The following is a 17229-nucleotide window of genomic DNA, read 5'->3' on the forward strand; positions in this document are numbered from 1 at the left end:
CCCCCCCCCAGGCCGAAGTAACTGACCAATCCCTTACAGAAGTTATCCCAGTTATTTTGGGTATAACGACACTTACAACACAGATGGACAAATAATTCGCTTTCAACTCCAATGCAAATCATACAGTACATTAGGTGGAGTCAGATTGTATAATTTCTCATTAGTCTAAATTATGTAATGTACCAGATTCCTTTCTAAGATTTATCTCAATATTTAGATAAACATCTTTTGTACACCTCCTTCTATACAATATGTTGATTTCTCTCCCACGAATGTTTGTAAAAATATAATTGTGAACGTGGTTGTCGATAACATGCAATCATGTAATCCTAAGGTACGTTATTCTATAAATATGGTGCAACTGTTTATCACGTAATAACGAGTATACCATCGACCATACCGAAATTGCATTGTGGGATAGTTGTGTAAGGTTGCACGTCGAGCGGGCGCCCTTTGTGATTGGCTGAGTTGTGTTTAATCACGCTTCGCTATGATTTAAAATTGCAATATGGTTTGTGGTCAGTGAATTATTTGAGCTCATTTTCAACATTCAACCCTGGCCATCCACGTGACTCCTGTGATCGAGTGTATAATACTACTTAATATCACATGCAACACGTAATGACACAAATACATACATACCTCACATAATCCAACGAACATAATGTACATAGAGATAATGCTAATTTTGTCATCGTGAGGGTGGTAATTTTATTATTATAATAATCAACCTGAACTGATTATAAATTATTAGTAAAAAAACATAATTTGCATAATCTAACATACACACATGACCTACATTTTGGATAAAGCACTGTCCCTCTCTACAGTAAACTTGAAGACATTGCAAAGATCTCACTCGAATTTCGTTAAAACAAACAATGTATTTTTTACATCGTATGCGGAAACCCATATTGACCCGGTCTTGTAATTGTAATGTAATTTCAAAACATTGACATTTCTATGTCACAACTATATCGAAGTAACGTGTATTTTTCAACTAGCAAAGTCAGCAAAAGTTCAAAATCATTTGTTATAGCAATATTTATTATCTTAACATTTCGAACTTAACTATTAAAAACAAGCAGAAATATAACTTGAAATGAATATTGACATTATAATCAATAATATCGAATAAAATCGAAGACCATGAATAATGTATGAAGGTTAACTTTTTTTTGATTATGTGTCAATATAGTTCCAAAACAAAGTTCAAATAATGAACTTCACACCATTGATGCCTGTGCACAAGACTTTCGTCAAGACGAGCGAGTCAAATGAGCAGTTTGAGGCATTTTTCTAAATTAGAATATATTTTAAAATTCGCAGCCTCTCTCTTGTCACAGGCTTAGAAACTATGACAGTCAATCGCAATGTGACATTGCAAACCATTCCAATACATAAATGCATATACGTAGGCATAAATCAATTTGACAACAAGTAATTGAAACCAAAAAATATGTATCATTTTTTAGTCAAACTTCATATAAAACAATTGTCTTTCATAATTTCGGCGTTTTGTGTACGATTTACGAGCTTGTGTCGAGATATATCCAGATTTCCTTAAATGTACACGAGTATACGATCAGGTATGACAAGTTGTTATTCTGCTTAGGCTAGGAGTACTCGTAGAGTACTTGATACAAATTTAAGGACTTCCGTCTTTTCACTGGGTAAATTGGTACGTTTGTAGTTGCGTGTCGTAATCATTAGGTAAAACGCTCTTAACTGATTCTAAATGTGTTCATGATATAAAAAAAAATAAAAAATAAAAAAAAACGAGACAATTGAATGATTTGAATCGCCTCACTAAAATGTACAGCGACAGTGCTTAATCCAAACTATGAGTGAAATGTTCAATTGGAAGATCTGATTTACGTTAATTGACATATATTATCTGTGCGACTTTGGCGAAACTAGGTCAATATCCGGGTGTTAAAGTTTGTTTGCCCAGTGGCGGATCTAGAGGGGGTGTTCTTGGGGTCCTCCTCCCGTTGAAAAAAATATTCAAATTGTTTTTAAATAAAAAAAAATATCATTAACTTAGTCTGGCGATTTTAAAGTTTGGACCACCACCGCCCCCCCCCATAAAAAAATCCTGTATCTGCCCCTATTGCCGTAGTATTCCATTAACGAATTTCTGTAAAATTATTATGCTAATATGATAGTTATACACCTCAAGCACAGTACATCAAATCCGGAAACCCAAGAGTGAATTGTTAGTCATATATGCTCATAGCTGATTTCTTATCCACTCCTTTAAATGCGTAGGAGCTATTTTCTCAGTGAGAGATTTTGATTATCTAACACCGAATGTCTCCCATTTCGGAAATCGTTTCTCAGGATTCGTCAAACTACATGATGAATTTTCGTAGATATCTAACAATGTTGCTAGGCAATCTGAAGTAATCAAATGCGGTGTTGTAATCTTTTGCATAATACTCTCCCAGTTCACATCTGAACTGATGCTGGGGGTGGGGGCGTGGTTTCTCATTCAATTTGCAGACGTCCGAGGTTCAGGTAAACCTCGGATTTAAAATTAAAATATCGGTAATGTAACGTGGTACTGCGGACCGCCTACTTGACATTCTCGAACAAAATCTTGAAATTCCAGTTTCGAAATACGTCAACTACAAGTAAATCAGGATACAGGACCTGCGATGACATCACCTTCATCCATCTTTTGTATTTTTGAAGTTCGCTCCCATGCTAATCGATTTCAACATTGCCACACACGTTTTCCGAACGTCATTTAATCGCAGACGAGGAGAGCCCACGTTTCGGGATTATTTTTGGGTGGTACGTTGTTATAAAGACATTTAATATAGTACCAAAACGATCAACATCATTGTTATCACCGATTCTATCTATGAACAGATATTGTAATTCCAGATCTTTGATCAATGACAGTGGCGGCGACAAGGCTGAATATTAGTGTAGGTGTAATAGTGAAAAAAAAACACTTACCAATACAATTATACTGTAAATTGAATTTTCCACATTTTATAATGTTTCATAAAAGTATACAACACATAATTATATTTTCCCGATTTAAATATTTAAACTGATAATAATAATAAGTGTAATAAGTCAGATGGTTTTGTGTTCGTTGTTTTGTGTCCTTAGAATTATTATTACACGTCATAGATTATGATATTTCTATCCTAAAACTTTGACCATTATGAATATACTAGTATATGATAGCAATGTAAAATAAAGTCCCACCAAATGTGTGTTTATATCGTAAGATAACACATAGAAATTATTATCTTATTCTGAACACATAGAATAGTAGTATAGAAAAAAACAGTTTTTGTTTTTTTATTCAAATATTAGAAGATTGAATCTTGATCATTGCAATATCATAAAAGATAAAGCAACAAACAATATCCCTCCCATTGCTAATGTTTATAATCTTTGAATATTTATATAAGTAATCGGTAATACAGGTTGTTAAATAATTTTACGTGACTTGCGTGTTTCTGATTGGTGAGTGTTATATCTGTCCGACTACGTCACAACTTGTAGGCTCGTTCAATGTGGGTTCATGTTACACACGGTCACCATCTCATATGTACGAATACACAGACATCATTAACTTTTATAGAAATCGAATCGAACATTTAGACATATTTTGAATGACAATTTTGCGATTATTGCACGACTGGCTACGAACAAGACATCAAGTGTCATGACGTACTCGGACAATGTTATGACGTACTCGGACAATGTTATGACGTACTCGGACAAATATATTACGTGATACGAAACGACGCAAGTCACCTACTACGTATATTATGTATTCAACACACTGATTGTTGAAGAGTGTATTCATATTGCGGAGGTTGTGGGACATCGGGTGATGTCGGAAGGGTGGTGTGGTCTTCTACATCAGGCAATCGGCCTCTACTCAGTGGTGACTGTTCCGACCCATTGCTAGCGATGTTTATATAATATACAGGCGCTGGTGGATTAGTATATCCAGGTGGCAACGTATTATAGGCATATAGTGTACATTTCCTGTAATCATACATATATAATGTCAACGGGATGTCACGTCGAAACTTTTGAAAGTGCTATCAAGATTTCGCTTTCAATTCAGTAACGGTTATAACATAATTAAAGCGGGGGAGTCGTCACCTCCGCATGCGTCAAATGGCCATAGCGTGTCAATGTTTACAAAAAAGCGTCTACCATGAGCCTTCGCGTTATTAACGTGTGTTGTTATCGTCGCTTGGAACACAATTCCCGCTCGTGCGCAGGTGACGACCCTCCCACTTTAAAGTATTATCAATACCTTCAGTTAATGGAAAATTATGCTAAATTGTTCAAACATTTGCGTGAGAACGGTGTGTTGAATTAAAGCGGGAGGGTCGTCATGCGCGGGAATTGAGTCCCAGGCGACAATAACAACACACGCTAAAACGCAAAGGCTCATGGGTAGACGCTTTTTTGTAAACATTGACACGCTATGGCCATTTGACGCATGCGCAGGTGACGACTCCTCCGCTTTAAATACCAAATACAAACAACGTGACAAAATTATGACACACATTGATGTGTTAGGTATACGCATTTGAACAATGGAGGAACGTTTCTTGAATGATGAAATAAAAGCAAAGAGGCACCTCGAACAAATTGCGTACCGTGAACCTGAACTTGAATCGGAAGTTGGTGGCGGAGCTGCATCTATATCTTGACTATATTCAGAAACTGAATTTGTTTGTTTTCGACATTTCTTGCAACTAACGACTACAGCAACAACGCAGGTCACTAGAAGCACCAAAAAGCATGCAGCAATAACAACCATTCTCGAACCTGAAATAATAACATATATTTTAATAATCGAAATTATCCGTATTGTTATGATTACTTGCAAATGAATGTGCTAATTCACTGAAATTTAGTTTAGAGTACTTTCAATTTATTATTTTTTTATTTTTCAATTACCATATATAGAACAGCGTAACATACAACATTGAGTATAATGTTTTCTAAAACAAATTTCAAAAAAACTAAACATATTTAAAAATTACATCATTCTTATCTAACCGGAATGGTGACCTTTTGTTGTATGAGTAGTATGAGGGATGCGGGTCGGTAGGTAACACATTCCCGTTTGTTGTATGAGGGGTGCGGGTTGGTTGGGGTTCGGTGAGTGTTGCAGCTAATGCAAATATTTTAATCTTTTAGATGAAGGGGTGGTGACTATATGTGCAGCGAATATAATTTAAATTAGAACACGTATAAATAAACTAAGCAGAAAATCCTAATTATTTCGGCCGTTCATACTAGCGGCAAATACGTTACTTTTCATGCAGTAAGTTTGTACTCGAGCATCGCTGGTTATAACACTATAAGAGTTTATCACAAATGTGATGAATGAATTGTAGCGACGAAAACAGAAGTTACAATAACTACTAATTTAATTAACTGCAATTGTACCACATCAACCCGATATTGAAATGAAAAAAAAAAATGCTCTATTCTACTTGATCCATTTAAAAGCAATTACCATATGTTGTATCTTTAATACGATACGTAGCCTGGAAACCCATCTTTGTATCTGTCTCATCACTTACAAAATGCAAGGTCAGGTAGGACCCCGAAGACGTAGTGTCTGGTGGTAAACCATACCCGGAGTATGTTCCAATTAGTTGAGCTGAAGTACTGCTTCCGTCGTATATATGAACGAAATCAGCATTCTTCTCTGTACTGAACTCACTGAACGTTAACTTCAAAGAGACAATCGAAACATACAGATGTGTTATTTGACAGTTGGACAACCCGCAATGTAAAGGCAGCGTTACTTAATAACATAACACTGAAAGAACTATAATTTTTACCTCTATTTGTTTATCACCGCAAAGTGCAATGTGGTAGTAACATTCACAGTTATTGTCGTATCTGTTTGGGAAGTTCGGAGAGCTCAGCTTCCCTTCTTCTGACATAAATGTATCGCCGCAGTTCGCTGCAAGGAAGTTTGCGGAGAATCCTTGGTACTGATTGATCTCATCCGAATGAAACTCAACCATGATAGATGATGTGCTTGATAATGCTACTATGGGTACAGTGTTTCCCGAATGCTTAGTCAGAAGTGGTTGATCCAATGAGTTCGAACCGTCGTATACGTTAACGTAATCTTCATTCTCTTCAGTGCTAAAAAAATTAAACTCCAACTACAAAAAATATATTCATTCAATTCAATTTGAAAATTGCTTTATAACCTATTACATTTTACACCTTGCCAATGTCTACGGATTTACATTTTTTATTTATTCAAATTACATTATTACGAAAATAAAAACAATTGATTACAGCTTACGAAAATACCCCTTGCCGACACTCACTATATATACATTATTTCTGTTACACATACACTCAATTGACCATCGCAATTTCGTTGGTTTCAACCTTAGCACGTTACACGTGTCATGTAGTTGACCATTACGATTCCGCTAGTTACCACCTTAACACGTTACACATGTCATGTAATTGACCATCGCAATTTTGTTGGTTTCAACCTTAACACGTTACACATGTCATGTAATTGACCGTTACGATTCCGCTAGTTACCACCTTAACACGTTACACAAGTCATGTAATTGACCGTTACGATTCCGCTAGTTACTACCTTAACACGTTACACAAGTCATGTAATTGACCGTTACGATTTCGCTAGCTACCACCTTAAGGTAGCAGAATAGTTTTTTGGGCACTTTTCACATTTTTTTTTGAAAATCACACGAATAGCTCCCTAAGGCATGCTACATACATTGGTGTTTTCATTTTATTAAAAAAAAAATATCTTGTACAAGTAAACTGATGGCCAAGTTTTTGTTTATCCAGTGTACACCAAACTAGTGCATCTCATTAATATGCATGGTTTACAAACATAACTGAACTGAGGGTAAATAGTTTTAAGTTGGGCCACTTTCTTTATTTGCTATTTATAAACAACTGATAAGATATCTGTTTGTAGTTTACACACAGCTGATAAGATGTGTGCACTGCTGCCTTTCTAGACAGGAAGTACAGCAAAGACAAAACAATCGCTTTTGAAACAACAAATTTTGAATAAACAAAAAAGTACATGAATGTACCACTTCAATGTAATTATATGTTAACAGAATAAAAACTTACAATAAATTTCTGTAATATTTTTTCTTGGCTTTGTCATAGAAAGGTGACTGACCATGGGGTTACTTTCTTACAGTCCAGAAGAAATGCAGTTACATTGAGTGGAGGCTCCCTTTTACAAAATATGGTTGCAAACAATAAAATACGGCCATCTGTGGTGGCTATGCATTGCATGAAAAGTCTGATAACAGGCCACAAACTACATGTAAAGGTTGATCAATGATAAGAATATGCTTGGACCTGGTTTATATAATCCATTTTTCAGAGGAGTTTTCACCAAGTAGGCTTACTTGCATGCTTAGGTTTTTCTAAATTCGTAAATTATGTTACATGTAATAAATCTCTCTGATTACACAAGTCATGTAATTGATCGTTACGATTTCGTTAGTTACCACCTGAACACGTTACACATGTAATGTAATTTGAACATGAATTTGAAATAAATGTGTAAACATTGCCCAAGCGTACCAGAGATTATTCACTATTCAGTTACTTAGGAATGTTGATCGCATGCCCGAATAATATACGTATTCTTATATATGACGTCATAACACATTGTGAAAATCATTGTTTTTAATAATAAATAATTATAATATTGACTGGATTACCTGCACTGACATGCCGTCCCTTACTGTGATGTAATATGAACAGTTTAGGTCGTTTGGGTAGTTGTCAGGATACTTAGGCGATGTTATCACACCGGTATCCGTATTGTAAGTATTAACACAGTTTCGAGGATGAGTGACAGCACTGTATACGGCGAGGAATCCTTGCCTGACCTGTGATTGGTCTGATTCAAATTCAACTGTCATATGCGAAGTGGACGACGTGATTGATGGTGGTATATCAGTTCCCGAGTAGACACCCAAACTCGGCGACAGTATTGATGGTCCATCGAAGACGAAGACATTGTCAAAATGATTTTCTGTGTCAAAACTTGTGAATTGTAACTGCGAAAATACATATTGAACCAACATGAGGGGTTAATATGTAAATCAGTATGTTAAACTGTTATTAATTATTTGACAATTAAACGAATAATACATAATTCGAACAAAGAATAATTAAATAAATACCATCACAAACATTCCATATTGGACTGTAATATAATAGTAACAATTCTGATTATTAGGATAAAGATAAGGATAGTTCGGCGAAGCAAATGTGTATTCTGACAGAAATGTACCACAGCCAGTATTATGAGTGATCGGTGACGTCATCACTAATGTTGCGAGCGTCGTGTTACCGTTAGTAGCACCATCCATTTCTGTGGGTTGTGTTGTTTCAGCATTCAATGTTGTATACGTTCCACCTAATGGAAAATAAAATAACACATATTATACATAATGAATATTATTAACCAACACTGGTGAGACCATGTTTTGAAATGAAAAAAAACATTCAATTCAATTGTAATGTTTCCTTTAATTCATATTTTGAGGTTATCACACTGTATTTACAAAGTGCAGACATTATGCAGGCATTGTGCCACGACTGGCCATGTGTCGCATCTTGTCACGACTCAATAACTAATTTGTACTTTGCGAATGCCGTAGTGTTACACAAACAAAATCGACATATTTTATTACAACTACGGCTCAAAAAATATTTACACAGGTTGTATATTTTCATCTAAACAAATCTGACGCCATCTCGACTAACATGTTTTTGCAATAGTTGTTGAAGGGTCAAGGCCACTGCTACAACTGGAGAAGAGTACAAATACATCGTAGGGGTTGACATACTTTTAAATTTGACATCATTAATTGCTCCATTGCGAGACGCAAATACCGGGATTTGATGGTTATTCATATTGTGTGTAAGTCTGATTAAAATTAAAATTACAACATTAATTATTAATTGAAAGACGACAGTTTATATAGAGCAGTGAACGTTAAACACAGCGCGCGTTCGTAAATTGTGTTAAGAAAGACACCTAGTCTAATAAAATATAAATACCAAGAATTTATTTATTTTGTAATTTGCACTCCGAGACAATATAGAAACGGATATTAACTTTGAAAAAGTTGGAGGTCACCAGCATGTATTTTAGTAGATAGTTGTTATTTTAGCACTTTTTCACCACAGGTTTCCATTGCAGAGATATGGTATATCTTAAATTGTAGGATGGCGGCAAAAGCTGAGAAAAATATATTAATATTGTAAATGATGGGACACTTTTTGTTGTCCTGAATTATTTCGAAATTCTGGGTTTTGAAAAATTGTGTTCTATGGAATTGTTCGAAAATATCGATTTTTGACACATGTTAGGAAAAGTTTTTCCCAAACATCACTGTACCACACAAAAGAATGCTATTTCATATATCACAATAGCTCCATGGCTTTACATAATAAAGCACTATGGCTTCTACCTAAACAAACATTGTACCTGTATAGGGTACATGGTTATACTACCGTCATATTGGCTTTACACGTGAGTTTCAGACCCGGAAATAATCCAACAAATCAACTGAATAACTTACATCAGATACTGCAAAAGAAGCCCCATGCAATAAAACTACACTTAACTGTAAGTGATTTCAACTCCACTCCATATGACCAAATGAAGTTTACAATATACTGAATGCATTTGGACAATTATAGAACAAAACATTAATGAAGACAAAGGGGCATCCATTATATTGACAGAGAACACTAGGCTCATATCAGCAATTCATTCATTTGATTTCGCAATGATTGGCATCTCTAAGACAAATTAAAGAACTTCTTCAAACCATTCGACTTAGGGGAAATCAAATTGAAGTTACAAATAGATTGACACCTTAACTGCATACACTCACTTATGGTTGAAATGTTTGAAAAAGTTGTAGGTAGGGATTCAATACTCACACGATCAAAACATAACAGACTATTCAATTATAGATACAGCTGCAAAAACAATATTAATCAGAAAAAAACATAATGCATGTTATAACAATAAGAAGCAGCAGAAGAAGTCGAAGAAGAAAAAAAGGAGGAAATTGTTCGATGATGACTGTAAATTAGTTAAGTCTGATATAATCACAACAGCTCTGCTTTTAAATACGTTTTTATATGACACTAGATTAAGAGAAATGTTAAAAGAAAGAAAAATGTTAGATAAATTTACATCTCTAAAGATAGCAACCCTAAAGTATTCTGGAATACATTAAAGAAAATAAGAAATAAGTAATTATATCAAGGAGTCAGGAACAAATATAGGAAAACATTTTTGTTTTATAATTAATAACAAATTAACACATTATTTATAGAAAAGAAAAACATTAAATATCAACCAGGCAGGTTTTTGCAAGACATGTCAAGAATACATTAAGTTGTATATCGGCTACGTACATTTTAGAGAAGCTTCTGATAGTGTTTTATATGAAATGTTAAAAGCAAGAGATAATTTATTTGATAATAGTAAGGGACCATTTGATTTAGCCACTTTGAATGACCACAATATCAACCATATAGCTACCATATTAAAATGACTTAGTAACAATGACACAAATATCAACTGACTTGCAGAACGAAATCAACATCCTCTGATGATTAATTTCAACAAAACTAAAGTCACAATTATACGTAAAAGATCACTGAAATTATCAGATTTTTACGTCATCGGGGAATTTCATAGGAGGTAGACATACTTTAGCAAAAAAGCAGCGAAGGCAAGATTTGCCCCCAACAAAAGCCTATCATATAACACATATACACTTGGACTGAATTGATACAAGTAATTCTATTTGTAGTAGTGATATATGTATATTTATTACTATAGATATTCAGATTAAGCTGCTCAATTATTGACTAAAGCTAAAAGAACTGTCAGAAAACAATTTCGATACATCAGCATACAATGAACAAAAATCACCAAATGATCATATGTGGCTGTCGGCAGTTAAATATATCATAAGAAATAGCATCATACTTAATATCTATTGGTAATATAAAACATAGAATTATTATGGACAACCAAGATTTTAAATATTGAACGCCGCGCGTCCAACAACCACGAACAGAACTGTAAACAGTGTGAAAATGAAATACATTTTCTGGTGATATGTTCTGAATACAACATTTTACGACCTACTTTCCCAAATTAACTATACATCACAAATTATCAAAAATAATATTACAAGAGTGCATTAATTATTGCTGCACATTGCATTCACACTTTTTTCAACAAACGAAACATGTAAACTTAATCGCGTTCATTTTTATTTCATAATTATATACTTGTATTTTCAAATATGCAGTAAACCACCGCTTTTACTTTAACCGCATTAAAAAACAATGTGTTTTCATGACATCATTTTATTTTTATTCCGAGAGAGCAGTCAAAGCAAATGTGCCTGCTTACCTTGGCTATTTGAAGTTGTGCGCAACACTATTAGTATTGCTGCGAGCAAACGTGACATCGCGGCAACACCAGTGAGGATCTGCTTTAAACGTGCACTTGAACTCTAGAAAAAAATAATTTATTAATTATTATTTTAATTAATTTCCACAGCTATAATTTCCTACATATTGTGGGTAGTTGCCGAGATAGAAGATTCTGCTACAATAAACAAAATACACACACACACACACACATATACACACGATTATCGCTGTTCGTCATCCGGGACAAACAGTATAGAGGTGGACTTTGGCATCTCGGGTTGTCAGTTGGATAATATTGTCTTACCAGAATAGCACAGTTTTCTGTAGTAATGAACAATCAACTACAATTTCATTGATATCCCAGTCAGCATATGATATATGGATGTGGCACACCCTTCGATATTAACGTCTATTTTACAAATAAAGACAGTTTAATCCATACTACGAACTATACTGTACAGTCAGTGGCTACGGCATCAGGAGATAATGCTCAGGTCAGAGTCATGTGATTACAGGGGTCACTTGACGGACATCTTACAATACGTTTGGTTGGGTATTAAAAAAACTACTTTGTTTTGATTTTAATTATAGTCTTTCAAATGTTTCAGAACCAGACGAATAAAAGCAAAGTGTTAAAACTCGTGATAAATCACACCCGAAAGCATACCAAACCTGTTTGTACTAGAAGTGTTAGTTTGTCTGCCGTTTAGCGTCATCATTCAACATGGCAGGTGATACATATAAAAGGCATGGTAAAAAGTATTAGCGACAGTTGGGTTATCAAGGTAATGCTATAAAAACACCCGACGACACTTAACTCGCACTGTTCTGAAATTATACGTTTTACTATTAACTATTAATTATTAATTGAGCCCAAAAATAGTTAGCTCAAAATGACCTGTAGTGATCATGAAAATGACGGAAATACGCAATTATGGACTATATAAACATATTTTAACTATACGCATATAAAACCTCGGATTCAAAATGAGCCACTCTGCTTATGATTATCCGTGAGATAAATACTATCCACCATCGAAGATAACCGGCAAGGGAAATCGGTGATTTTCCGTACAATTGCGAGATCTCGCGGGATGCATGAAAGACGCGCGTCGAACGTCTGCCGCAAAAATCGAACGATTTGATTTTGAACTAGAATTTCTTTATTTCGTAGCTTACATTGACCGGCAGATCTTTGACAGAGTAATATTGCTTCTGAATACCCTTACTTAATCGAAATTGTCTATCATCAAATGTGGACAGCACATTACTTAGTATTAAGCATGGAAATGTCCCCGAAATATTTTCGTGTTTGTCGAATCCCACGCGATCTTTGACGCGACTACGACGCTATGACCTTTGTTTGTCCTGTTTTTACGTTCGATTTCACGCATAACGCGTGATTCTCGCAGTGAACGGAAAATGGTCTATTTACACACACATGACCATTTAACGTTTTATCCAAATCTCTACTTATTCCAAGTACTAAAACATGTGGAGTTTTAGTTTTTCTTGATATACAACTACATGGTGAAATACTATGTTGGCTCAAAACCTTCAATTTAAGTAATTAAGAGGAAACCCATCTTAGTACATAAATATCAGCCAGAGACACTGTTTTGAAATATAAATATTTCAAATATCGACGTTTCACCTGAATAAGTCTACCCCCAATTGAATACAAGGTAATGTGCAAATTGTCTATCTTTCAATAAATTGAGACCTACCCTAAATAAAATATGTTTTAAATTTGAGGTGAACACATATAGTGGACATGGTAAGACCCAAAAATTATCAAAAACCTGCACTTTTTAGTACAAACATCCCACTCGGCGTGAAGCTAGTCTATGACCATATGAAACATTTAAGATATGGACACAATTTGTGGTGACCTTCTTTAACCCTCATTTACATAAATTCAAGATGGCCACCACCAGCGAATAGTGTCCTGATGTATTTTTTCCATATCTCTGGTTCTAGTCAGAATATTTGTAATATGTAAGGTTCGTAATGTATGTTTTTGATGACAGATTATCTGATAAGATAGTAACTTGGGTGCTACGAGATCAATTTATGTCTCTACAGCGTTCAAGGATAATTTTATCAAGTTTTAGGCAAAATTTACAAATTACCTAACAACTCTGGATATAAATATGGAAATCTTAGTTTTAAAATTTATGTTAAACATACTGAGCTGTTAAACATCTGTGACCATGGAGATGTAGTTTGACGGTTTTATGTTGCAGATTAAATATCATAATCATTATCTGGTTTATATTGTGAGTAAGGGTAACCCTTCACATGTTGGTGATATTTGTCACCCAATGAAGACTCACATGAAGAAGGAAGACTAAGCCTGCTCTGCGAAAAGGCTGGTGGAAACAAAGTTAAGGAAAGCTACCACATTCGGACTTGTATGAAGATGTGCTGTGATTATTGGTGACAAGGCATTTATATTGGGAAGATTCGGTGTACCATCTGTCATGTCTTACTAAGCTTTACAGAGATGCTGCAATAATTGAATCTACAAAGGATGATGATGACCAGCAAATTAAATTGCTGAAAGCACAAGCGTTTGCCGACTTGGTTGACTATATTGAATTACAACGAGGTACAAAAACTGTTTTCAAGATGGCAGCTCTTGCTAATCTGTATTCTTCTCGCCTAGTCTCCCTTTGCTTGAATGATTATGTTCACACATCTCGTCTTCGCCACAAAGTGGTAATTGCAGAGTCAGATCTTATTAAGTCAAATGTCCATCAAGCCATACTGATTTAGCATTTGGTGAGGATTTCAGTCCAACCCTTACTAGAGATATCAGTAGGGATTTTGAGATAACAGTTCTGGTCAAAGCAGCAAAGATACTGAGAAAACATGTATTCAACATGAAGTATGATTTCAATGGACATTTCCCACCAGATAGTGAGATAAAGTCAGTACCATAAATACTCTTGTCTTTCCAGCAGATGGTGTTAGATGGACCTACAATAATGATACCAGCTTCAGAACATGTACCCGCTGCTGCACTTTCAATTTCACAGCTCATCATTTACAACTCTGTGAAGCAACGTTCGACCAACCCTGGCTGCATTCCACGTCATATTTGCGAACGTGATAATTCACTTGTATATATTTCCCTAAAGATCTATGCAAATACCAGAAAAGAAGCCTTGTTGATTTCATGCATGAGCATACTCTCGCTTGCAGACAATATCAACTGATCTCGCTTTTATGAAAAGAGTGGTATAGTCATTCCTGTGAAAGCTTGTCATGTAGTCTTTGCGACAAATGCCTTTGACAACATCGACCACAACCCAAGTGCAATGATAAGCAAGTCAAGTTTTCATGGATCTTGTCTGTCTATTCTTCAATTTCCTACTCCTGGCAATGCTGGCACTAAAATTGGTCAAGAATGCATACTCAACCTAAAGGGGATCGACATTCTTCCACAGTCCTACACAACCATGAAAGAGGTTGCTTTGCCTAATGATGAGGTCATTTATGTGGCACCCCCTCTAATGACAACTTTGCAAGATACCTTCCAGTGGTTAGAGCATGCTCGTAAGATCTACCTCAAAGTTCAGCTCAGCAACAGTGATTGGATCTCCTGGGCAGCATACCATGTGAGTCAAGCGGTTGAAATCCCTACTGTTACACCATACTTCATGCTGTCATTGTTCAGGGAGTCAGATCCGGATCTGTGTCAGAGAACCCTAATGATATCCTTCTCAGCTTTGATGCCTGGTTCAATCAATAAAATGAAATTGAGTCACAGTTTCTGTATTGGCACCGTGAATGATGCTTGAGCTAACCACACTCCAGTTTGTCAAGTCCGTCCATACTGGAGACTTCAACCTCTTCCTTAAGACCATTGAACAACTATTACCCTGGGTATTTGCTCTGGAGAGAACTAATTACATACGAAACCTGACCATCCATAACCATGATATGCATGCACTTGAGGAACAACATCCAGACTAGGTCACTTCGTTGGACAAAAATCTAGCCATGCATTCTCCACAATTGCTCTTGACCAAATTCATGAGCAACTCATTTGTGAGCTCAAAAACAACAATTCTGGTGTAATGGGTCTCACGGAAATCCCAGCAAAGCTTCGATGCCATTTGATTGTTGGACCACAACTGTCACGCCTTATACAGGAGTTTGAGCAGCCAACTCCTAGTACAGACGGAAGGCATCATGAACAGTATGCTAAGTTTCAGCATACCTTCCAAGCAGATATCCAGACACTAGTTAAGGCATTTGTTGACCCTGGGAATCAATTCCTTGAAGATTCTAGGAAGCTGATTGAGCTTGATGGCTCTCTAATTATGACAGATGAAGTAAGTTGCACATTAGAAATATAGATGTTATTTGAAATCATTTAGACAGATTTCTGTATATCTATAAAGATGTATAATATTATATTTGGATATATTTGATATTGATGTAGTTGTCTTCAGATCATATTAGTTACTGGGAACGTTTATTGTATTGATAATATCAATTTTCTTCACAGGTAGTGGATGCTGTCAAATCTGTCATAATGGTTGTTAGCCAGCAGTACAATCACTTCTTTGAAAAGCGCATTGCACCTCCAAAGTAGAGAAATGAATCCATGGACTGCACCTATTCCCTGGAACAAGCTGAAACTATTAGATCCATACCCACAATTAAATAGACAAAAGACAGAGGTGACTACTCTGAAAGAAAAGCGGTTAAAAGTCATACAGCTACTGCTTGCTGCAAATTCAGAATGTGAAATCAACAAAGATGTATTTTCACCAGAGAGCAGCTCCAGCCCACTATCACTTTCTCGAATGGACATATGTTCCATGGTACTAAAGCTGACATCCTAACACTCCTAGAGGGAGAAGCTCACATTATGCCTTCAACTCATCCTCAAAGTGATGCTGCAATACTGGATGGTCCAGCAATTGTACAACTTATCAAGCCTGGAAGTTCCATGACAATATGTGATTACATTTATGGCAAAGTTTTTCCTCATTTGTTAGCTTGGCTGGAAAATCTTGCAAGACTGGACAGTATATGGGACATCTATAAGCAAAACAGTTTAAAATCTGGCACCAGAGAGAGTCGAGGCACATGTATACGCAGACCAAGGAACCTGGCAACTTCAAAAGGTTTCTGTGAGTTGATGACAACTAAACTGAATTATTCACACTCATGAGTGATGAAATTGAAAAGACGAAACTTCAACTAGAGAAGCAGCTGATATCAACTTGTGGCACCAATGCTGTCAGCACACTACCTAGTGAAAACCTTGCTAATATCCCTCCTTGTTTGCATGTTACATATAGAGCTGCCAATAGACACAAACGGGTTATAATCAGAACAACTGACAGTGATGTTGTGGTGATTGTCATAGCAGTTAAGCAAGACTTCCAGGAACTTTGTGAGCTCTGAATTGCTTTTGGATGTGAGAACTTCAGGTACATTCCTGTGCAAGAAATTGCCCAGCAGGTGGGCAATGCTCGTTCAACTGGTCTCCCATTTTTTCATAGCTTTAGAGGCTGTAAGAAGACTTCTTGGGCCATATGGCAGCAGAACACAGATATTACTTGGACGTTTAGGGCCCTCTCAGCCTCACCTGCCTCCTGTAAGTAATTCCACGATTAATGTATCAAGTGATGCTATATGAAAGAACTAATCTGAGGTGTAATAACTAGTCCAATAACTGAATAAATATTTATTTAAATG

Source organism: Saccoglossus kowalevskii, chromosome 6, assembly GCF_978046115.1.
Source record: "Saccoglossus kowalevskii chromosome 6, keSacKowa6.1, whole genome shotgun sequence".
In the NCBI taxonomy this organism is placed as follows: domain Eukaryota; kingdom Metazoa; phylum Hemichordata; class Enteropneusta; family Harrimaniidae; genus Saccoglossus; species Saccoglossus kowalevskii.